The sequence below is a fragment of the Miscanthus floridulus genome, chromosome 16 (genome assembly GCF_019320115.1).
Source record: "Miscanthus floridulus cultivar M001 chromosome 16, ASM1932011v1, whole genome shotgun sequence".
NCBI classification, from domain to species: Eukaryota; Viridiplantae; Streptophyta; class Magnoliopsida; order Poales; family Poaceae; genus Miscanthus; species Miscanthus floridulus.
The window spans coordinates 97,488,472-97,514,332 of NC_089595.1; the positions used below are offsets into that span (position 1 = coordinate 97,488,472).

The 25,861-nt window shown below is 45.4% G+C and overlaps 1 long non-coding RNA gene and 1 pseudogene across 1 annotated transcript; both read right to left on the reverse strand.

Moving 5' to 3' along the window:
• Nucleotides 1–517: 517 nt before the first annotated feature.
• On the reverse strand, nt 518–7,429 carry LOC136513349 (sulfite reductase [ferredoxin], chloroplastic-like; annotated as a pseudogene).
• Nucleotides 7,430–19,661: 12,232 nt separating this feature from the next.
• On the reverse strand, nt 19,662–20,711 carry LOC136509933 (uncharacterized). Its single transcript, XR_010772570.1, has 2 exons — nt 20,144–20,711; nt 19,662–20,040 (listed from the first exon to the last, which is right to left on the reverse strand). It is a non-coding gene; the product is annotated as an uncharacterized lncRNA (long non-coding RNA).
• Between the last annotated feature and the right edge of the window lie 5,150 nt (nt 20,712–25,861).

Below are 25,861 nucleotides of genomic sequence, written 5' to 3' on the forward strand. Positions count from 1 at the left end.
ATGAATTTAAACACCACCGGCGAGCCAGCCAGCCGCGCCAGTGACGCCAAGCCCGTCACCGTCAGGCCCGCCATTTTCCTCGTTGCGGCGCAGCTTTCTGGTGCCGACCCTTTTCGATTCTGGGGTATCGCGTGCGTGCGCGTCGTACGGCTGCTGCTGCTGCACTGCACGTCTCGGCACGCAACGAAAAACACGCAGCGGGCGCAGTCCCAGCCCAGAACAGGTCCATAATCCGTGCCAGGCCAGGCCCAGTAACAACTGCCTTAATTCAAATCATCAAATGCTTGTTTCATAGAAACCTCGGTCCTGTTTCGTTTGAGCTACTTTTCAGTTATGAAATAATGTTTTTTTTTCTTACAATATTTCAACATAAACATTAGTATAAGCCAAATTTCAGCGTAAGCGAACATGGCCCTCACGCAGAAGTTTGTCATAGAAACAACGAAAAAGAAACCTCATGCAGACCTTAGACCGCAGGAGTACAGCCTACAGGCGGGCCAGGAAACCAGAAACCAAACATATGGCTAGAACGACAAGAAAATTGGACACCTCTGTCGAATTTATTCTAAGGCACAACTTCGTGACGAATTGAATTAAGTTCACAGACGCCTCTCGGTCGAGTTTATTCTCAGGCACAACATCGTGAGGAACTGATTCAAGTTCACAGACGCCTCGGTCGAATTTCGGCCTGTTCGCTGGTTGGTTTCTGGGCTGGTTTGGGCTGGCTAATGCTGATTTATTGTGAGAGGAAAACACTATTGGCTGGCTGGTTTGGGCTGGCTGAAACCAACCAGCGAACAGGCTGTTTATTCTCAGGCACAACTCCGTGAGGAATTTATTCAAGTTCACAGAGGTTTCCTTCAAAGCACACACAAAAAAATTTGATCACTCGACCTAACAAACATAACAACTCCAACTAAAGAGTCTTCCGTCTCTATTGTCAACAGAGTTGACAACTTCATTTCTCGTTTATCTGGAGAGCCTTCGTCATATAGTAATTAATCCCTTGGCCAAAATTGTGCTGGGAGCCTGGGATTTTATCTGACGGAAGTGAGATCTTCATGCGGCTGATGGTGACTCTGCCCACTTGTTCACCACCTCTTCCAATTTGTCGAATCCCTGGAATACGAGAGATGGGTAAGGTGATAAACTAAAAGACAATTCCAGAAACAGATAGAAGGAATAGACCAAGACAGCAAGCGCCAAAAGATCGCATGCAAAATAAAAGGCGCTACATGTAAGCAGTCAGCTTCACTAGTGCTGCCAAGGGTACTATCCCCCTATATACAGAAAAAAGTCTGCCATATATTGAAACAAACATGTCCCATTGACCGAAAACCTACTATTCAAGGATCAAAACCCCGTCTTCTGTGAAAATTCCATCTGAGACTCCCCTTGCACCCCAACAAAAAAACAATTAGCATAATCAAAGACTAAGATGTACAACTCCGAATGATGACAGATATGGGCTAAGCATTCCATGCTGGCTCTATATGGTTTTTGTTCAAACACATGGCATAATTCTATAACACCATGTGGTCATGATATAGCTTTGAACATTCCTATCAATACAAACAGAACACGGAGGCGCAATAATGATGTAAATTATGAAATAGTATCCACATTCATGCAGCCTTTCTACTGATTAGTAACTTAGTAAGTGATTATTGGAAGTCCAGGTGCAACACAGTTACATAATAGTGATGATTGATCAATCTAGTAAGTTTTCCACTGTTTTGGCAAGTAATAGTGTCAGGAGAAGTTTGAGCATCGCATAAGAAATATTAGAATTTTGAGACTGGCAGTCCTGACTCCTGAGAGTGAAATCCTAAACGATTCACCACCTCCAAAAGGGCGTACCAATGCAGAGAGTTCCCGCTCTGTGCGGGCCTGCGGGGTCTGGGGAAGGGTGTTAGTGGCAAGCCTTACCCTCGCCTGTGCAATGCGAGGAGACCGCGACTCGAACCCGGGACCTTCCGGTCACAGGCGGTAAGACTCTACCGCTTGCACCAGGCCCGCCCTTCCAAATCACCTCCAAATGGACTAAATTACTAACATGGACACCATATGCAGAAAAAGAAGAATCCACTTACTGTTCGGTTTGTGAAGCTTCCAAAAGATTCACCTTCCTGGCGAGTGCTATACCAATAGGAAAACAGAGGTTCCAAAACCTTCTCGATGTCATCGAGCTTCACTTTATCCATAAATGATTCTGCTAGCGTACTCTGGTTTGGTGTTCCACCCAGCCAGATCTATGGTCACAATAAAGTAGAGTGCAATAAATATACAAAAGAAACACAAAACTAAAGAGGCAAGATTGCCAAGTCAATGTAATCAAAATGAGGTGTAAAATAAGTCACTACTCCGGTTACCTGGTAACTTTTTGGGCCATCACCAACAAAACCAAGCTCTGCCATATATGGTCTAGCACATCCATTAGGGCAGCCAGTTATCCTCACAACCACAGACTCTGAATCCTTGATACCAACCTATTAAGCAGATACAGTAACATCAAATGACACGGCTCCAATACATATTATGCATCTGCATCTGCTAAACTGATTTCTAACAATATGACAGACAAATACCTTGTTGAAAACTGTTCTAATCCGTTTAAGAATGGGTAAGATCCCCCGTTCAGCTTCTGTTTGTGCCAAAGGGCACAGTGGCAAGGCAGGGCATGCCATGGCAGTTAAATTCAGGGGGTCCACATCCTGTGGTTCCTATATACATGAACACCAACTTCAGTTATATTCCACCAGCAAACTAAAATGTTGCAAAATCCAACTTAGGGGGTGTTTGGTTCGAGCTACTAAACTTTAGTAGCTACTAAACGGTTTAGTCACTTTTAGTAACTCCAGAGTTACTAGAGAGGACTAAAGCACTTTTAGTAGCTTTTAGTCATAGCGTTTGGTTAAAAAGTTACTAAAGTGACTAAAAGCTACTAAATTTAGGCCCCGTTTGGCAGAGCTTCTCCACCGGCTTCAGGAGCCGTTTTCTGCCAAACGGGGTAAAGTGAAATAGCTTCACTGGTGAAGCCCCTAAAAACATGCTCTCACAGTGCTTTAGGGTGGGATGGAGCCAAAAAAAGTGGCTTCTCCCGGCTCCTCCTCCAGGCCCATAAAAACATGCTCTCACAAGAAAGCCATTTTGCCAAACGATTTACCAAAACCGCTTCAGCTCCACTGGTGGAGCTGTTCGTGGAGCTGAAGCCAAAAAAAAAATGGCTTCACTAGTAAAGTGAAGCTCTACCAAACAGGACCTTAGTAGCTACTAGACGAACCAAAGAGGCCCTTACATACTCCCTCTGTCCACGTATAGTAGGCGTGATTCAAAAAACACAGAGACCAAGGAGCAGGTTAATTGCTGCGCGTTTCTAGGAGAGTCCCTTCGGTTTCCGGCTGCAAATAACTGCGTTTCACGGTTCTCCGTCACAGGCCATTAAGGAAAGCGCGCATGCAATTCCTTTCCGGCTTCCACGCATGCACATGCAAATCTGCCCTTCCGGCTTCTCACGCGTAACTCCCGCGCACGCCATGCAGCCCCTGCCCCCCGCTAACTGATTGGCTATTTTCTCTCCGAAAATTTTCTCTCGCGCCGAACTGATTTTTCCTCTTTGCGCGTATGGAAAAAAAATTTGGCAGCCGGCGCGCCATGCAGCCAACTCCGTTTGTGTGCTCCTAACTCCTATAAATAGACAGTGCTTATGCACAGCAGACAGCCGCCTACAGTTCTCAAATCTTTCTTCTTTGGTTGATCATAATGCCGGGTTTAGATTTGAACGAGCCCATCAACTGGGATGAGATTGAGGAATTTGAGGGAGGCATACTTGATTTGAACTACGATTTTGTTTGGGACTGCCAAATGAAGAAGGTAATCATAGATGTTTTTTCTGTTCCTACATGTGTTTCCATTGTATTTCTTCCTAAGCTCTACTCAAAGCTGATGATGACACAGCGGACGGTGACGGCGATGACGACGATGAAGACGACGGTGACGCAGCTGATGTAGAGAGTGAAGCTAGAGCTGAAGAAGCTGACGTTGTGGACCAAGCTGAAGATGTGGACGTCTTGGACCAAGCTGAAGAAGCAGACGTCGTGGACCAAGGAGGAACTGACGCCGGCGACGAAGCTGATGTCGAGGCGGCCGGGACGCACGTGTCGCTGCCCAGTGAGTCGGGAACGTACCGAACGCCGTCAGAGTTGGCAACATGATCGACATCGGCAGCTTCACTTTGGCTCATGATCGCAACGGCTTCACGGAGCGCTCGCGCACGGCCGAGCTCTGCCTTCGCCAGCTGCAGCTCGCTGATGGCACGAATACGAAATGCTCGAGCACGGCGGAGCTCTAGCTGCGCTTGCCGTTGCATGCATCGGCCGCGCACAACTTGCTGCCTCACCTGCACTCGAGAGCCTTCTCGGGCTTGTCCTTTGCCATCACCGAGAGATGGAAGAGATGCAAGCAAGGAAGCAAGGAGTAGTACTCAGCTCCCGTCGTGAGAGAGTAACGGATAGTCTAACGGAACACGAGCTGTCCGAGGAGTTGGGCTGCCAGCGATAAATGCATTGAGCAGCGCACGCGCAGCGAAGAGGCGAGCGCCCTGTTTTCGTGGACACAGGAAAAAATCGGTTACGCCTACTATACGAGGACGGAGGGAGTAGTAACTAATCCTGTTTGCTTATATTTTTTTCTTCTCTGAATTTCCAGTGTGAGAAAGCTTTATTATGTGCGGAGCGGTTATAACAAGAACAATGTTATCAATAGGAGCAGCAGAAAAAGCAAGGAGAATTGAAAGAATTTTATGAAAACCCAAAAAACATGTAATTGATCCTTTCAAACCAGATGAATAAAACAGAGAAAAAAAAATCTTACCAGCAGGCCAGCTTGTGCAAGAGCTGTAGTAATGGGTTCTCTCCATGCCTGATCAATCCCACATAAAATAAGATTTTGGTTTGGGGTAATACTGACATCCAAATTATACTTCTCAATTATCTCTCGTAGAGTTTTCTTTGCTTGTCCACCAACACGACCATTATCAACATGCACTCCGTAGAATAATTTCCCATCACCCTACAATAGACAAAAACAGAGGCTAGTTAGAGCTCAAGGTATAGATAATAAGAACAAAATGTTGTGACTGAGCAAGCAAGTAAGTAATTTAGCAAACTTATCAAATGGTCTTCTTATAGAGCATAAAGTAAAGGCAAAGTATGTCATGTCAAACTAGAAGAATTAATTGGAGAACATAACCTTTGACACTGATCATTTTTAAAGCAACACAGATTATGTTCTTTCGGAACATAACCCAAGACAACAAAAGAATCATAACAAATAATACCTGTTCTTGCCAGCCAAGGTAGCTGTTAAACTGCCACTCTGGCAATGGTCGGAAACTTTCAAATTTCTTCCCGTAATATTTTTCAACTTCAGCCCGAAACTTGTCGATTCCCCAACGGTCAATCAAATACTTCATCCTACTATACTTGCGGTCATCCCTTCTTCCATTTTCCCTCTGTGTGACAACGATGGCCTTTATAGCATATAATATATCTTCTTTCGGAACATAACCCAGCGGATCAGCCAGCCGAGGGAATGTAGTTTCCACTCGGTGTGTTCTTCCCATGCCACCACCAACCTGGAAAATAGGGTAGTAAAAACATTAAAGAATAAATAAACGTGTAAGAAAAAAGTTACCCAAAGGCAGAGTAGGTTCAGAATGTTTTTCATAGGCCTTACATAGATGTTAAAACCAATAGGTTCTCCTGCATCATCTGAAACAACAATGACACCAATGTCATTGGTCAGAATGTCAACAGAGTTATCACCAGCCGCGGTAACTGCGATCTTGAACTTCCTCGGTAGATACTGGGTGCCGTAGATTGGTTAAGGAGAGTCAGGGAAGTTTGTTCCATGCGAGTTGTCATTGCAGGCTTTTGTCACCTCAGGAGGCCCTTCAGCTGACATTATCTTCTCTCCATCCACCCACAGGTCATAATAAGCCCCGGACTGTGGTGTAAGAAGTGCTGCAATGTTCTCTGCTGTTTGTTGAGCAAAAAGGATATCCTTTTTGACATAAGGTGCTGCAGGTGCAAGTACATTCCTGTTGAGATCGCCACAAGCACCCAATGTTGAGCCCATATTCTTTATGACAGTGCTGAGAACAGTCTTCAAGTTCTTCTTAAGAACCCCATGCAACTGGAATGTCTGCCTGGTCGTCAGGCGGAGTGTTCCGATGCCAAACTCATCAGCTAGTGTATCCATAGCCAAATAAAGTTGGTTTGGAACTTTTCCACAAGGATTCTTTGTCCGGAGCATAAATGAGTAATTCTTCTGCCCACGGACATCTCGGTCAGTTTGCTGGTAGCTTCCATGAAACTTGATCAGCTGAACAGCACTCTCGTTGATATTTGGGGCCTCTGAGACCAACTCCTCGTTTAAAGGGTACCTGAGGAAATTGCTCTTTTCCTTGATTATCTCAACCTTGCTTCGCTTAACTTCAGAAGCATCCTTCTTCGCAGGCTGCAGGGCATGATTTACGGGTTCAAATTGTCAGAAAATTCCATGATTGCATACATTTTCTAGTAAACTAAATTGGAATTGCATACTATAGCTAAGGTTTTAACCGATATTCCAGGGGTATAAAAGGATAAAGTAATGCAAATGTAGTTTTATTTTGGGGAAACTTTATCAATGTTTTGAAACAGGAACATTTCCCACCGAAGACAAAAGTCAAAACTTCTCTCACTTCGTTCGAACCCATTCTAGTATAAAATGGCAATACGGGAAAGTATAACTAATTTTAACAAATTCGCCTCCTTAATAATATAGTGAATGCGCCCCATTTTTTTTAACACTCGATCTAACGCCACCACCACTGGATACCTTTTTTTTAACGGACCGGACATATTCACCACCAGGAACCAGCATCAAATAAATCCTAAATCACGCACAACTAAAACTCACAAAAATTCGCCCAGAGCCGCAGGTTCAGATCACATTTCAAATTTCACAGCATCATTTTCAGCAAAGGATCCCTATTCTGTAATGAATTCCCTTGAAAAACGGAACCCATGATCCCCTAGAAATGGCGGCGCCCCGAACACCCCAGCCCGAGGAATCTCCCCCTGCGAAGGCCCGAAACCAACCGACGCAGGCTCACCGCGGATATGGCGCGTATGCTGCCCGCGGACGCGCCGCCGCCCGCCGGGGGCGCCACCCGGATCGGCCTCCCGAGCATCCGCGACCTGGGGAGCTGCGCCGCCGCGCCCCGGAAGCCGTGGAGCTCGGCGCCCCCAATCGCCGCCGACATCGCTGGGCCTGGAAGAAGGTGGTGGGCGGAGGTGCGGCGGCGGCGGCGGAGTAGCTGCGACTGACGAGCGAGGATATTTGTCCGTGTTCGTTCGCAGTGTCGAGCGGTTGGTTTGTGGGCTCCCCGGCTGGTGCTGGTCCGGTGAACGAGGAAAATACTGTTCGCTCTGAAACAGACAAGCGAACGTGCTGCTGTACGACGGGTACGGTGCTTTTGGCATGTTCGGCTCGCTAAATCTGGATTGAAATGGGCTAAAAAAACACGGTTATGGTATACTGTTTCGGTTAAAAAATAAATCGAATAAGACGGATATGGAATAAATCGAACAGGTATTTATGTCGGAGGGTCCGGAGGGAGGGCCCCACTGGGGTATGTGGGTGGAGATCACTCGCGTGGACGTGGTCTATGGGAAATGCTCGGCATTGGAGTGGTGATGACGTTGGTGGGGCCGACGCGTCAGGAACTCGTAGGAATCACGGTGTACGCACGCGGTGCAGGATGTCAGGGGGTGGGACACGAACGGCAGTGGCGAAGCATCGCGGCTGTCCACACCTGACGACTGTGGAGGCCCCGCGTCCCGTGCGGGTCACTGACAAGTAGACCACGGTCATGCTAATCCCACCTGTCAGTCACACAAGGGAACGCTCCCGGTGCCTCGTAGCGTTTAGCACTCGCACTGCTGGTATATTTTTTTTATCTGGTCGTAGTAGGCACGAGGCGGCCAAGATGCGCCTGCACTTGCAGGCGTGAACGGGTGGCTCGGCGGCTCTGGATTGGCCCGGGATCGAGCGGGTGCATTGAACCTGGACGTCTTTTTCCGTTGCCAAAAGCTGGATTCCCCTCTCCTTCGTCGCCTCCCTTTCCGCACGAAGTGAGCGATGTCAGAAATGAGATCAGGGGCCAAATCTTCTCTGTGGCCCGTGGGCCGGGATCTCGTGTGGCAGCTTGCACTCTGTTTCTGGCCGCGACGGACTGAACTGACAGCGAGTGGCGTGGCCTCTCCTGGTCTCGTACGGTCGCGGCGGAGTGCGTCTGTGCGTGGCGCAGCCGGTGCTGATTCTCTGTGCTACAGAGCTGAGCCCGAAAGCTCCGTGTATGCACCTTGTTGTTTTCTTTTCCTTTTGCGGGGATGCCTAGTGCTGTCAAAGTGTCAACGGTCGACGTCACCACCCGTTTCACTTTCTTTCAGAGAGTGCACGTCCAGATCTTGGCAAAAGTGAGTACAGTACAGATAAGCGCGGTTTGTTGGAGAGTTTTTGGGCAGAGAACATCTGAGTTCGTACCGCTCAAGCCCGAGGTCATTTGGCGGCCTGTTATTTTGATATTAAAGTCGGTTGAAGCTGTTTTGTTGCGAACGAAAAATAACGTAGATTAGCTAATAAGTCGGCTGATAAGTTTAAGTGAGCATGTCGTGGATTAAAGCCTCGTTTGATTATAATAATTCCTGGCCAGATCCATTCCTGTCCTCTCCGTTTCTTCGGGGCTCGTTCGTTTGGGACAGTTTGACATCAGGATTCATTCTTGCTGATGAAATCTTATACAAATAAACTAATGATTCCGGCCAGTATTTTCTATAGCACGGGACTGTTCCTGCCCAGCAGCAAAGACCGGGAACGGTATAAACGAAAGGGCCATAAAGGATTTTCATAGAAAATCAAAGGAAACCAGAACGATGGAATGGGAAGCGAGTAGAGCATCTTTCCTTTACTTTGGAACACTGTATCATCATCTTCACGATTTCACGGGAAAAGCAGAAATCTACTCCAACCTTTGGTTTTCCTTCCTTCACGGAAGCCTGAAGTGGATACACCATTAAACTCAGCGGATGGATATGATAGCGCATCAAGCATAAATCATCATTAAATCTTCATTATCAATCAACATGTCCATTACTTAGCCCCCTTCTGGATCCCATCCTGAATCCGCCACTGACTAGTAGGGGCGAATGAATCCGCCCATTCGCTGTGACTCAATTTGACTGTTGCTGAACTGTAATAATCCTGACGATGTCGCAGGTAGTGGCTTAGGCTCTTAGGCCGGATTTGCGTGGCGCGCCAAAAGAATACCCTCTGTGCTTGAACTGGTGATGTTTGCTTTATTGTCAATAAAGCAGGGGAAACCTTTTGGCTAAAAAAAATGTAGGTGCGAATGAATGGTGTCTGTGACTGCAAGCCCGGTGATGTGTAGTTTGATCCATTGTTTCCATGGCTTTCATGTCGGTGGTCTTCAGGGTTTGTGTAATTGTATCTTGAGCTAGCATTCAGATGGAGATTTAGTTTTTTTTTTCTTCAAGATCACATTTAGTTGGAACTATTTAGAAACCATGGGCTACCATTTGGAGCCGGACCAAGGCAGCCCACTCCATACTGGCCCAACTGCTTCCTCCTAAACCCAATTCATACCGAACCGTTTTCCTGACCAATCCATTGGCAACGGACCAAAACGAGACCAAAAAACGAAAAACAAAAGTTAAAACCATGACCCATGGAAGGGCTAGTCAGTTGGCCCTTTTCGCCCAAACCGCGGCTGGAATCCCAGCAGGACCCCACGTGAGAATGTAAGGTCACCATGCAAAAATTCAAAATAAGATCCTAGATTTGAGATGTAACCAAATTATATATTTTAAATCATTACTCTTGATCACAAAAGACGCGCACGTATTTGAAGATTCAAATTTTGTTTATTTTGTTATAAATAATTAGTCTAATCAAGCGAAAAGTCAATGCAATAAAAGTAGTTAAATTATATTTGTATTTATGAATACTTTCTAACGATTAAAATTTTATTACCAAAATGTGATCTCGAAGACTTGTATCAAGTCAAACCATGTCTTATATTTTGGAGAAGAATATAACTACAACATGTCTTTTCCTCAAAGGCTCTGTTCGCTTCTCTTATAATCCGTCTTTTTCGGCTTGTTTTTTCAGTCGGAACAGTGTTTTTCTCTCACAACAAATCAGCCGGAATAGTGTTTTGGCTTATTTTTTCAGAACGGGGCCAAAATGTTACATATCATATCCTTAATTCTTTTTTCTTCTTCTTATGTTTTTCTTGTTACTATACTACTAAGAACTAATTACTTAATTTGTATTAATATAGAGTAAATTTTGGAGCACCCCAAATTTTTCAAGACCGTGTCCTGTCGTGGCACTTCCTATGCCTATTCTATCAATGATATTGATCTATACTCCCTCCATTCCAAATTGTAAGTTGCTCTGACTTTTTACATAATTTTTGCTACACACTTAGATATGCATTATGTCTAGATACAAAATAAAAATTATGTATATCCAGAAAAGTTAGAACGACTTACAACTTAGAATTATTAGAAAGGAGGGAATAGATAAAAAAAAAATTCTAAGCAGTTGGAAGCTCATTGGGCCCCTAAAGCGTCAACCCCAATGCATAGTTAAAGTCCTTGGTTCACGGTTTAATGGATCCAATTGATTGGACCATTTACAGCATTAGCAGGCTGGGAGCCCATGTTTGCCCAGACTGTTTTTAATTTTTTTTTTGTTTTCAGCTTATGTATTCGTTTGTCATCAACCATATTATAAAGTTTAACCATAGGTTGATTAAGGGCATATTATAGAACCATTAGCACTAAAAATTAGCAGCTAAAATTAGTGCTAGTGGATTCAAATAGACCTACAAATTATTAGCTAGAAGCTTGCTACCTATTAGTTCCATTAACTGGTTTGGAGTTGCTAAGAACATCTCCAAGAATTTCCAAAACCCACTTTCCATCTTTATTTTTTTGGCAAGATTGAAAAAACCCTCTCTGCAACAACTCTTTATCTCAACTACCAATCTTTCCGCACTTGGGAAATTAATCCAATCGTGCGTAAATATACGTGCGCATATCCAATCAGCTAATTCAGAAGTGGAAGGATGTGGCGAAGAATAAGGAGAATGGATAGAGTACCCAATGCAAAATGTACATGAGAGAAAGAAATTAAGTATGCATTAAAATAGTCCAAGATTCCTGATGCAAAATCGTTTTCTAGCTTTGAGGAGCGAGATATTGATAATGGTTAGAGGAAATCAGCAAATATGCTCCCTACTTTTTTAAATGCTTGGAAAACTCATTGATTTACCATTTTTTTAAACCATTGAAGATGCTTTAATAGTTTGTATAAACCTTCAACTCACTATCCAACGACTTTCCTTATTGATAAGAATATAGATTTTAGTGAAAAAAATTTTAGTAGTTTTTTTTAATTAGATCTCTAAGTATTATCATCATGTATTATGAATTTTTCGCTAGTCAAATATGAAAAACAGGATTGAGCCTCTAGAGTACGCACAAGATATAATGAAATTATTGGAAGGTGAAAAGATAGAACAACTTTTATTCAAATAACTCTTCAAATAATGATTTAGAAAGTTTTTTTTCAAGAAAAACTCTTAAAGATGCTCTTAGCCGGTGGATGCAACCGACCTCTTGCTAACAGCAAGAGACTCTGTCGTTATATTGATCTCACCACGCAGCCCAAACCCATCGTCATCAACAATCCACACAGTGACAGCCAAACAACACACACACAGTCCTCCAAGTCCTAGATAGGCAACACGCTGTCAAGAGTGAGCACTCAGCTGGATGCGGTTTGTCAGTACTTGGGTGCGGCTTTCTGTCTACGGAGAGAACCAGCTAATCGCACGGCCAAATTAAAGACGGATCAAACACCACCACGGGTACAAATGGAGACCCAAACCGTCACCGTCAGCAACAGCTAGGCAGGCAGCGGGCAGCGGCCGCCGGCCGGCCAGAGCCAGCCAGGCTCTCTTTCTCCTCCAACAGCCCCCGTGTTTTAAGCCAGCAAAACCGGCTAATCAAGCGCCAGTGAACGATGCTGCATCACGCAACACCAGCGAAGCAGCCCACCAAACCGGCCACGAATTCTCAACGAAAGGCGGGGCGGCCACGGGCGAATCACCAGAGAAATGCCAGATGGTTTCCAGCCAGGCTCCTTTGTTTCCAAGGCTAACCTCCCCTACCTCTACCTACTACCTGCCTCAGACCCTCGCTGTATATAACACCCCAAGTGATCTCGTCCCCTCCATCAGCGATCCAACACGACGAGCTTCACACAGCCTCCACGGCTTCTTCCTCTCTGCACTCGCAAGCAATCCATCTCGTCGTTCCACTACCAAGAACGAAGCAAATGGCGGCCACCCTGACGCTCAGGATCCTCACCGTGGCTGCAGCGGCTGCCGTCGTCGCCTCATCCTTGGTCGGCACGGCCTCAGCGGCTGAGGGACCAGCGCCCGCTCCGACGTCCGGCGCGTCCATGGCCGCGCCGGCTCTTGCCGCTGCGTCCTTCACCGCGCTTGTCTTCGGCTACCTCTTCTAAACGCCGTGGACATGCACGCGTACACCGCATTGTGCCAAATTGTTTGCCTGCTCAGATTTTTCTACGTGTTCATTTTTTTTATTATGAGTATGAATCTTGTAATTAGTACATGGATATATGTATAGAGAGCTGCTGCGGTTTGGTTCTTTTTACACTGTTGAGAAATGCTAATTGGATTAAGAGTACTCTTGGATTCAAGTATTGGAATTTTCACTAATCTCCTCTCTTTATAGCAAAGCCAGCAGCTCGTAAGCAATAGTTGGCATTGGCAACAAACAGCCGGCCATCCTGCAAAATGTCACATTATCCACCACTATGCATCTTTATAGTATAGTGGTTTAAACATCTGTACATGTTTCTTTAAAAAAAGAAATAAATTCTTTTATCAAAACTTGCAGAATATCATCCTAATCAATTGAGTTGTCCTTAGTATCTCATGACTTTAATTTGTTTCATCCCAAGGTTCACCAGATACCTGTATCATTCGATCCTGCAAGCACCGAAGACACCATGTGCAGACATCAATAATTGAGTGATTCCCATTGAATATAGCTGGTACAAGATGACATGATGATAAAATAAATTGCCTACCTATTAGTAGTGAAATACTGAAATACTAGTAGCTAAGTTCTCATATATTCATGGCATTCACATCTCCTGCATATATATAGGTACACATGACTGGCCGAATAGGCTTCTTATTCATCATGTCCATTGTGTAGGTCGCCACTTCTATTTGATACCTACAAAGGAGGGTGACAACTGACAAGAGAAGTTTGACAGTCTAGCTCGGGCTGGCATAAGATGAGATCTATTGTGAGTGCGAGGCATCAGAAATTAGAGGAAGTTGTTTGGTGGGGTTTAGGAGGCTCTAGCTCACACTATGAAGCCCATAACACCTTGCTTCACCGTTTTCTGTCTTCCTACAGTTTAGTTTATTTTAACTAAAGATAGAGCTATTACGGCAAATACAGCTGGAGCAGCTGTTTCGTCTGTGTCGAACACCCCCAATAGTGGTTCTACAATGGAGTTTCATGTGAAGCCGTAGCTTTTGAGCTACGTCAAAGAGGCTCTTAGCTACATGCTGTGTCACACTCTAGGGATTGTGACATTGGAAGACAAAATCATTGGGAAAGAACATCGGAGATGTTTTTGTATTTAATGACATATACTTTAAGCCACCGCTTAAAAAAAATCTGTGGACACCACGATTATATTTAGGGTAAATTGGATCGTTAGTGTGCTCCTTAGTGATTTTTCTAAACTTGTGGTGTATCACACCTTGGGCCAAAACAAACGAATAACATTTGTTTTTCATACATTGACTTGCTAGGTGCAGTAGAAAAAAAGATACTTTTTTATGGAAAGGGTAAAAATTTTAGGTGATTTGGCGTTCATGTCCTCGTTTTGAACGGAAATGGTCATTTTGTCCTTATTTTTTAAACTTTTTGATTTTACCTCTGCGTTTTCAAATTAAACTGAAGGAAGAGCTTGCCGTCCGTGTTCTCTTTTGGATGAAAAGGCAAGTTTTCCCATATAATTTTACCCCTGTTTTGTTAGAGGCCTTTGTGATTTTACCTTTATTTTGGGATCAAAGGTTTAGACTATACTTTGACAGATTTGGTAGGGATTTGTGTAGTTAAATTTGAAACAGTTTGCATTATTTTTAAATCAGTCACGTCCATCCTTCACCTTTGGACCAATTACATCAAATTTTACAGCAGCAATGCAAACAAGTTGTGAAGATGCATCATGGAACACACAAATTGCACAAAATAAAAAAGACAATAACAGAAACGACCGGACGTGCAAGAACTCTTTTTTCACAAATGCTAAACAAATAACTAGATTTTCCTAAGCCAGACAAAATTTAGATTTATAACCGGAAGCAACTAGCCCAACTACAGAGTATAAGCATAGAAAAATATAAGAACCGAAAATAACCGAAGATAAGACGAGAACACTGAACAAACAACTAGCTCTTCTATTGGCACGGACATGCACGCGTACATCACGTTGTTCCAAATTGTTTGACTTCTCAGTGTTTTTCTTATTATCCTTTTGTTCCTCATGTGTTTTGGTGTGTATGGATATGTAATTATGTGTTCATTTTTTAAAGAGTTAAATGCACCAGAGGTCCATTAACTTATGAGAAGATTTCGGTTAGATCCATCAACTTTTAAAGTGTTTTTTTTTCATAAACTTTGTATGCCGTATCTCTTGGGTCCATATCCCTCCACGTGGCCACGTGAACTTCTTATGCTAACATGGCCTGTTGACATGCCGCTCCGTTGGCAATGCATTTATTTACTGGGCGCAGACCAGGGCAACGGATTCACGGGCGGCGAGCGCGACGATATCGGCGCAGGAGACGACGCGGCCGCAGGCTTGCTCGAGGCGGGCGCGGATGTCGTTGACGGCCTTGAACGCCGCCGGCCGTAGCGTGAGGTTGGGCGGCGACAGCTGCTCGCTGGGCTGGGTGGGCGTGGAGTCTAGCAGGACGGAGGCGTCGCAGCCCTGCACGAAGGAGTCGTGGAAGTGGAGCCGGATCAGCGCGGCGGCGAGCCCTACGTTCTGCCGCACCGCCGACGACAGGAAGTCCCGCACGATGGACTCCGCCTTCGGGCAGCTCTTCTTGTAGAAGTCGAACGACAAGCGGAGGATCCGCCGTCGGGAGCCTCCTGGACCGCGTCGAGCTGGTTGGATCCCAGGCGCAGCTGCTGCAGCGCCGGGTGCGCGAGCGCGGCGCCCGGGACCGCGCCGGACACCGCGTTGCCGGTGAGGTCCAGCACCCGCACTGTGAGGAGCGCGGCCAGCGCCGCGGCGCTCAGCGGCCTGGAGGAGGAGTTGTTGCGCGCCACGACGGACCAGAGCGACGGCGGCAGCGTCCCCGGCGCGCCGAGCAGCGAGCCCGACAGCGGGCCCCACGAGCGCGTTGTGCTGCAGCTGGAGCCGCGTCAGGGCACCCAGGAGCGCGGCGACGACTTCCTGACCTTGAAGTAGCCCACCTTCCGGTCGTCGGCCTCGTACACCAGCGTCTCCACGGGGAAGTCGATGAGGTAGCAGTACCCGCTGGCGCCGCTGTGCACCGCGGCCCAGCAGCTGCAGTTGCCCGCGCACGCCGCCTCGCACTCCGCTGCCGTCGTGTTCGTCTCGAACGGCAGCTCCTCCTTGTACGCCACGGACACCCGCTTCCGCCGCACCACGTCGAATCCCAGCTGCTGTCCGCTGTCGGCGCACAGGTCGGCGGTCTCCTCGGCGTGGCACGACGGTGCGTCGGCGGCAGCGGGGGCGCTCGTGCTATTGTCGTCGAGGCACTGGCACTCGGCCTTCCCGGGGACGCACAGGTCGTACGCGCCGCACGACGTCGGCAGCTCGCACCGCTCCGAGATGGCCCTGTAGTCCGACGTCCACGCCTTGGATCCGCTGGTCCAGTAGTACGCGCGGAGGTTGCCGTCGTCTTCGAGCGTCAACCGCCGGTTTGCGGTGCCAGACGGGGAAGGAGGACGTGGCGCGCCAGACGCGGAAGGAGGACGGGAAGTCGTACTAACGCACGACTTCACCAGCTCCTCGCCGTTGCTCGTCTCCACGAACCGCCGGTTTGCGCTGCGGCTCGGGAAGTCGTACATGGCGCTGCACATGGAGTTCTACGGCGTCGGGACGACGCCGACGACGTACTAGAGGCACACAACGCTTCTTGAGGCGCAGCCGGAGAGCGTCACGGAGCCGCCGGTCTACGGCCGCCTCGACTCCCGTGGGTTCTTCGGCCTGTACCTCGAGGGTGGCGACCGGAGAGTCGACGTGCTCTCGTCGGCCGCGTAGCAGCGGAGGCCGCACAGGAACGCCGCGCAGGGGTCGCGGGCGAAGTCCCACGACGCGAGGCAGGAGTAGGGCGGCACCGAGGACGCGGCCACCGTAGACCTGCCACACCGCGAGGGTCCTGAGCGTGCCTCCGCGCTAGCCTCGCCTGGTGCCGTCATGGCCAGCGCCCTGATCGCAGACGCGCGGTGAACCCGTGTGCATCCGATGTTCGGCGCTGAGGCAGTGGCGCTCGCCCACAAGCTGTTTGACAAAATGCATTGCCAAGAGCTGCTTCAGAAGAACATGTCAGCAGACCACGTCAGCATGAGAAGCCCACGTGGAGGGATATGGACCAAAGTGATACGGCATATAAAGTTTATGGACCAAAAAACCACTTTAGAAGTTGATGGACCTAATCGAAATCTCCTCACAAGTTAATGGACCTCTGGTGTATTTAACTCTTTTTTAAATATAAATCTTGGTGAGAGAGAGAGACAGAGCTACAATTTGTTTTTTATACTGTTGAGAAATGCTAATAATTGGATTAAGAGTACTTTGGATTAAAATCCTAGTTTAATTTTTCACTAATCTCCTCTCGTTATGGCAAAGCATGAATGCCAGCATCCAATTCCTCCTGCAATGGTCAGCAGCTCGTATACTGTAAGAAGTCACATTGTTACATGGTCCATGACTATGCATCTTTGATTGTTTATACACTTGTACATGTTTAATTCTTTTATTGAAACAAGGAGAATATCACCAAATCAATTGAATCGTCCATTGTATCTTGTGATTTAATCCCAAGGTCGCCACATACCTTTATCATTTGATCCTACAAGCACCCAAGACCATGTGCAAACATCAATGATTGATTGATTCCCATTTTAATATAACTGGTACTCGATGGTATGATAAAATAGATTGACATACCCACTAGTGAAATACTAAAATACTCAAACTTAAGTTCTCGTACATTCATAGCATTCACATACTCGCGCGCGTTATATATATATATATATATATATATATATATATATATATATATATATATATATATATATATATATATATATATATATATATATATATATATATATATATATATATATATATATACACACACACACACATACGATATATGGGTTACTATAATTCAAAATGATACTTACCATACTGCTCTATATATATATATATATATATATATATATATATATATATATATATATATATATATATATATATATATATATATATATATATATATATATATATCACTTGCTGCAGAATAAGTTATTCTGTGGCCATTTTGAGTTACGATAATTACTATACTAATTTACGAGATTATGGTAACTCCCTCATAAGTGATTTACTATAACAGTATGGTAAGTATCATTTTGAATTATAGTAACCCATATATCGTAAATGTGTATTGTCATTATCGTAAATTGGTACAAACATTATTGTAAATCAAGGTGACCATAGAATAAGTTATTCTGTGGCCAGCTGTGTGTGTATATATATATATATATATATATATATATATATATATATATATATATATATATATATATAGAGAGAGAGAGAGAGAGAGAGAGAGAGAGAGAGAGAGAGAGATGACTGTGGTTGAATAAGCTTCTTAGTCATCATGTCCATTGTATCTCACCACTTTTATTTGCTACATACGGGGGAGGGTAACAACTGACAATAGGAGTTAGTAGTCTGGCTCAAGCTGGCATGAGATGAGATCTCTTGTGAGAGCGAGGCATCAGAAACGAGAGGAAGTGAAGCCAACATGTAAGGCTTGTTAGGTGGGGTTTACGAGGCTCCTCTTTCTCCTCAAGGAGCCAGTGAAGCCCATTGAAGTGAATCTCATAGAACCTCAGTAAATAACAGTGACACTGCAGTGGAGTTACATGCGAAGCCGGCTCTAGTTCTGTCTTCAGTTCTCTCTTCTTTTTTTAAGCCACCACTCCCGTTCTCTGTTCTTCTCTTGTTAAAAAATGAATAACTTTGGAAGACAATATCTCAACATGTATACCATTTAAACTTATTCGGGTGAAAATCATACAGTTAGCCACTATACCTAGGGGCGACGCCAGGTACAGCTTGCCTGGTGCCCAGGCACCAGGGTACGAAAATGTTTTACCACTACACAGTTTCAAAATTACCATACATTTTAAGAGAATTATATATGCTATTTGAGTTGTGCACCAGGGTCATTTCATCACCGGCTTCGCCCCTGACTATACCATAGTCCATCTATAGCAATTCCTTTTGTGTTGGTATAAGTCTGTTATAGCGACATACATTTGGTCAGTATAGATATATGCCGACCCCCAGCATCGTTGAGTGTACTCCTTAGTGAAATTCATAAACTTGTGATGTATCATACCTTGGGCTAGAACAAACGAATAATTTATGTTTTTCATACATTGACTTGCTACGTGCAGTAGAAAAACAGAAACAATTTAGTCTGATAACATTGACTGTTGCTACGTGCATGTTTGGGCCTGCTATCAAAGTGCAAGAATTTCACTAGAAAACAACAAATCTGGAGATGCCCCACGTTCCCAAGGGGATCCACAGTAAGAGCATCTCCAAGAGTTTGCTATCTCAACTTGGCATCCATATAATTTTGGCAAAACAAGAAAAAATAGTCTCCAACAGTTTGGCAAAACAACTTGGCATCAATAGCAACTTGGCAAATCTTCCCTCCGCGCGCGCAAATATACGCGCGCGTATACGGCTTGGCATCCGGGGCTCTTCGTTTCTTAGCGGGGCTCTTCGTTCGCTTAGCGGGGCTCTTCGTTCGCTTAGCGGGCCTCTTCGTTTTGTTAACGGGTTTTTTTAGTTTACCAAGTCAAAAATGCCAAACTCTTGGAGATAGATTGTTTTTTTACTTGGCATATAATTTTGGGAGTTGGCAAATCACAAGATTTGCCAAGTAAAATTTGACAAACTCTTGGAGATGCTCTAAGGAGTACTTTGGCAGCAGGGGCAATTTAGCCCAGGGAATATAGCCCCGGATGTGGATTTTTTTTTGGATCTTCTGTTCCCACCTCCACCCAGGGTGGATATCCACTCATGGGAGAATTTCACTGCAGCTGTTTGGCAGACTACTGGGGGAATTTCCCTGCTGCTGTTTTATTTTAATATATAATACTCCAAGGATTCGTTTGGTAAAACTGATTGCACAATTGAAGCAATCAAGTACCGTATGTCTCAAAAAATCAGAAAAATCCACAAAATCATGAAAAATATCAGGAATAAATCTTTCTGTACAAATACATAAATATTTCAAAACTAAAATTAAGTCTAATTAATACAAGTAATATATTCATACAGAAACTATTCGAGTACCATCTTCCAACAAAGCTAAACTATGGATTTCACATGATCATGTCCATCCACATATATACCCAGTGAGGTAATGAAAAATAAAATTGGGGCATGAGACTTATTGGCAAGTTTGGAACTGAACAAACTACTACTTCACTGGAGCACATAATCTTGGATAGATGCATTCCTTCCACTGTATCCATACAAGTGCCACAAAACCGTATCCAGTCTTGAGATCTGAAAGTTCAGCAAGTAGCCAATACTTAGTCCAGTGCAATCCAGATTCATGCAGGGGTAAATACGAACTAGTAAATGGCAGAATACAACAGTTTGGACAGACCTCCATCTTCTTGCTATATTTTTAGGTAAATATAATACACTAAATTGAAGCAGCAAGCCATCCTATGCTGACTACAAAATGAGTCATCAGATATTCAGATAGCAACTCTTGAACACATGCATATGAAGTTAGAAGGATAAAGGTGCAAACTTCATACGTCAAACGACGCATCTGTACCAGCTGGTCTGCTACTCGTCGAAGGATCAGAGGATGGAAGTGACAGCGCAGAGGGCAGGATACTTAAAGAAATGTGTGACCTCCAAGTTAACCTTCCTACCCCCCAATCTGAACTTCAACGATCAGATAAAGTTGAGCTAGCATTATCAGTTTTCAACTTTCAAAAGGAAAGCGTAGGACTATCCAAAAGTGTCAGGTGCAGCCATAAACAACCTATATGAACAGCACACAGATTTGTAAGGATTTAGCAGATTAAGCCCACTTCACATCTGTTCATACAAGTAATGTAAAACTGCGTATTAGCCTTGGTAAGTGCTAAAGGCTCATTCTTTAGAAAACTACGATGAGAAAATAGCTGCATTTAAGTTTGTGAAAACTACAAAGTTTTCTATGAAAATAGCTCCATTCATCATCATATCAAACCTAACACCCAACCAAGCTAATCCATTTATCGTCATATCAAATACAGTCATTACAGACATAATGGACTGATAACAAAAAATAAATTGGAACCAATAATTTTGGCACTACAATAAACTGACTTTAAACTTACTTTCACAAGCTTTCCACATAGACATTGTCGCTGCATTTTCCTTCTCCCTACATCCAGTTACATCAATAACCCCAGCAGACATGTTCACATAATTTATACTTCAGCAAACTTGGCTGCCTTAAAAAGGTCATTCCCCTATACTCAATCCATTGCGACTAATATCACGTTATTTAGGATCACTTCAACCTCTGAGTTCACACAATCAATAAGCTGAACCCAAAAAGTGTTTCTGAGTGAGTCGACCAGAAGCTATCAATCAATCAGATAAGTACATACATGAACGAATGGTAGCAGTGTAGCACGCATGCATGTACATATCTGCTTCCCTATTTTATTGATCAAAATATTCAGGTATAGAAAGGATGCATTGCATCTATTTGACTTGCTTACGAATGCTAGTGGTTGCTGATATTGGTAGCTGCCATTTGGAGTTTGAGGGAGCTCTTAGCTATAGCCACACTTGTGAAGAACTGGAGCACGAGAAGGATTGGGGGGAAAACACGATTTTGGGAGAAAAATAGCTGAGCAAAGCCAACAAGCAGGTTTCCTAAAGCACCAATAGAGGAAGCAAACATCCAAGCAAAGGATTGAAGCTAACCTGACCCTGAGGATGAGGTAACTATTGCTCAGGAAATTGATAATTTTCCCTACAAACCAGAGGCGATGTTGATGATGCAGAACTGCAGAAGTACCAATAGAATCACACAAAGGCCAATTTGCCTCCTTTTGACAATAGTGCATCTCTACCTACTAGCGCTAGTAAGATGGAACAACAATCACCATTACTACCCTTTCCCTAATTAGTGCCTAGCTACTTTGGGAAAATTAAGTCAGATATTATGCCAAGCGCTGACGTTTCCAATTTTCAATTGCTAGTACAACATATCCAATTATTGCCGCATTCAACACCATAAGTGCCTGTAATATTTATATAAGAGTCTACTACTAAAGAAATGAGCCGAATGCATTGCAACAGATAGCAAACACCAAACATTGAACAAAGATTGAACCTTAAGTAGCTAAATCTTCAGTATGTGCTGGCAAGCAGACACAACAGACCATTGACCTGAATTTTCAGGCACCGCAGGCATTTTCTAGCTACGGGGCTTACTCGATCTCTGCTTTCCCCTACTATGAGTCCTGAACAACTAGCTAGTATGGGCTTTCCAATCTCTGCTTCCTCCATTTACAACAGAAGCAGTACCGTTGCTTCATAAAAAAGGAGCACAGATATGCAAAGTTGCGGATGAAACCCTAGCGGATCAAGAAACGGGGAAGGAGATGCGTTTGGAGGAGAACTCACCTGCGGAGGCGGAAGCAGAGCTGCTGGTGCCGCTATCTGAGGCGACGGCGACGGAAACGCAGAGGATCAGCGGGGAAGGGTGGCGGAGGTGAAGCGAGGCGGTGGTGGCCTGTGGAATCCCTGCCACGAGGAGTCGCCGGACGCGAGAGGTTGTCGAAGGGATGGCGCGGCGGAGACCTGTGGCGGACGGTGGCGGCGCAGTGCCTCCTCGCGTCAAAGGGATGACGGGCGGCGGCGGCGCAGCGCCTCCTCGGTCCTCGCCTCCTCGCGTCGAAAGATAGACAGAGCGACCCGCGAGCAGACGGGGAACCGTGCCCGGTGTCTCGAGACGTGGGGCGGCGCCCCGGGGAAAACGCGTGGGTCGGGCTGCCCTCCCCCTCCGCGTAGGCTTCCAAACAGCGCCGTAATCTGGCCCGTGGCTAGTTTCCGCGCGGGCTTCTCGCCCCGAGAAAACGCCGGGATCCCGGAGGGATTCCCTGCTGCCAAAGTAGGCCTAAAGGAAATTGTTTGGATCATGTAGGATCCCCTAGACTTTTCTTGTCACTAGCAAACCAGTGCAGAATCATTTTAATATTATAGAGAAATTTTACATAACATTTTCTTGTGATGCTGACATTTTCTAAAAAAAACATTTCACTACTGTATTAAAGTCGGAAACATTTTTTTTAAAGTTGGCACTTTTTTTAACAAAACAGGGCAGGTGCTCTGCCATGTCATTATAGAAAAACACATAAAGTATTAACAGGAATTCAGTGATAGCACTGAACAATAAAAAGAAAAGAAAAAGAACATGACTAAAAGTAATAGCAACAACTAATTTTTGTCTTCTCTACTGGATCTCATATCCCGCGCTTGCTGGAACAACAAAATATCTTTATATAATTACTGTAGCAGTTCATGTTGGTTGTGTGCTTTTTCGCTGAAGACTCAGCAACGACATTCCTTCCATATATTCCATGTTGTATAAAGTTTATATACTCTCACGTGCATATAGAAGTTCATTCCACCGATCCTTGATGTTGCATATTGAATGATTGAGGGCTAAGTATTTTTTATTCCACCCGCTTCGATCAACTGCCAGACTGCCTTCGTATTGGTGCAGTTCACCATCGGATGTGTGGGTGATTCTAGCCGATGAGCAAAGGTTACATGTTGGCTTGGCTTGGCCTCCTTTTTACATAATACGATCGGCAGTTAGAAGCTTCCGTTGTAGCAACAACCAAATGAAGAATCTACATTTGTTTTCTATCTAAAGTTTGCAGACTTTTGCCCAGTCATGATCCGTGTGGGTGCCAATGAATTGTGCTCTAGAAGCTGATCTCACGGAGTAATAGCTGGACGATCTCACTCACCACCTGATCTCGTCCTCATCTTGATCGAACACTTGTACTGTATAGAGAGTTGCAGTTTGGTTGTTTTTTCACTGTTGAAAAAATGCTAATAATTGGATTAAGAGTACTCTTGGATTAAAGTCCTAGATTTTCACTAATCTCTTCTCTTTATGTCAAAGCCAATGGAATGTCTACATCCTATCCTCATTCAATAGTCAGCAACTCGTATAGCACTAGTAGTTGGCATTGGCAACACACGCCTTAGGAAATAGAGACCCTTTGTTAGTCAATGCCAGCTTGGCAGCTGCACAGCCTGCAAGAAGTCACATTGTTATTACATGATCCACAACTATGCATCTTTGCCCCTTTGGTGGTTTACACATCTGTACATGTTTAATTTCTTTTATTGAAACTAGCAGAATATTAGCCTAATCAATTGGGTCGTCCTTAGAATCCCGTGACTTTAGTTTGTTTCATCCGAAGGTTCACCATCTAAACCTTATCATTTGATCCTGCAAGCACCCATGATACCATGTACAAACATCAATAATCGATTGATTCCTATTGAATATAGCTGGTACTCGATGACATGATAGTAAAATAGATTGCCTACACATTAATGGAGTACACGCATGGCATTCACATCCTTGCATATATATATGTACACATGACTAGCTGAATATGCTTCTTGTTGGTCATGTTCATATTGTAGTTCACCACTTTTATTTGCTATCTACGGGGCCGGGTGACAAGTGACAAAGAGAAGTCTTGCAGTCTGGCTATGGCTGGCACGAAATGAGATCTGTTATGAGTGCGAGGCATTGGAAACTAGAGTTGATGAAGCGATCATTTAAGGCTTGTTTGGTGGGGTTTAGGAGGTTCCAGCTCCTATAGCGTGTTAGATTAATTCGGGCTAGGCCCATTATTTATTCTAATTAATCAAATAAACTTCAAAGACCCACAATTATTGTTAAGTGGAAAAGTGATTAGTACCATATGGAAAATTCACTAAAAAGGTTCTCAACTTAAATAGTGAGTCTTAGGACTCTCACATAGACAAGTTGAGAGGGAGAACCGGGAGGCCACACGCGCGCGCCGCCGCCGCCGCCCGCCGGGCCGGGGCCGGGGCCGGGGCCGGGGCCGTGGCCTGGTGTGGTTTGGTCAGGTTTTGTCGCTTGGCCCAACCGAAACCCTAGCCGCCGCAGCCAACTCCCAACGCCCAACCACCCTGTCCAGGTTCATTCCCCCGACAGGGCCTAACGGATAGATGGGGAACTGCGCGCCTATAAGGGGGGGGGGGGGGGCGCCCCTGTCCGGCATAGCGAGACCCGACTCTTCCTCTTCCTCCTCTCCGCAACATCTGAGCGCTGAGCTGTTCGTCTGCATCTCCGACCGGAGTTCCCTGCGCGCACAGGGAGCTTCGGTAGCAGGCCTTCGGAACTTCCCCCCATCAAGCATACCTGCACGGGTGGTTTGGTCAGGTTTTGTCGCTTGGCCCAACCGAAACCCTAGCCGCCGCAGCCAACTCCCAACGCCCAACCACCCTGTCCAGGTTCATTCCCCCGACAGGGCCTAACGGATAGATGGGGAACTGCGCGGCTATAAGGGGGGGGGGGGGGCGCCCCTGTCCGGCATAGCGAGACCCGACTCTTCCTCTTCCTCCTCTCCGCAACATCTGAGCGCTGAGCTGTTCGTCTGCATCTCCGACCGGAGTTCCCTGCGCGCACAGGGAGCTTCGGTAGCAGGCCTCCGGAACTTCCCCCCGTCAAGCGTACCTGCACGGGTAGGCGGGGAATCAAGTTTTTGGGGAGCGCCGGCTTCCCGGTGCGACTGCTGCCCCGTCTGCAGTTTCCTGTTCGGGGGCTTCTGCTTCCTGACGGGAGAGTCTCGTTCTACTGCTCCGACACCGCACCTGCAGGAGCTTCCCGTGCCAACATGGTGGACACGAGGAGGACTGGTGGCCGCACCAACACCAACGATGGAGAAGATGGTGGCTCACTGTCCGCGGGTACCGGCAGTCCCACCCTAGGGTATAAATCTAATCCCACTGTGCGCTATTGTTCATATGCTATTCTGTTAGCGTACTTGGTTGCTGCACTGTTGAATACTATCTGTAGTAGTGGTGGTGTTACAGTATGGTTAGTGGTACTGTTACTATTGTTTAAGTCGTTTTTATGGATTAATATAAGTCGTAAATTGACCAAATGTTCAACAATCCAAAACTTGATAGGTCTTTTTCGACTGCTAGTTTTGCTGCGTCACTAAAACCACCACCATTGAAAGATGATGGATCCAACTATAAAGTGTGGTGTGTCCGTTCCAAGCTGTGGTTCACTAGTATGCGTTGTGAGCAC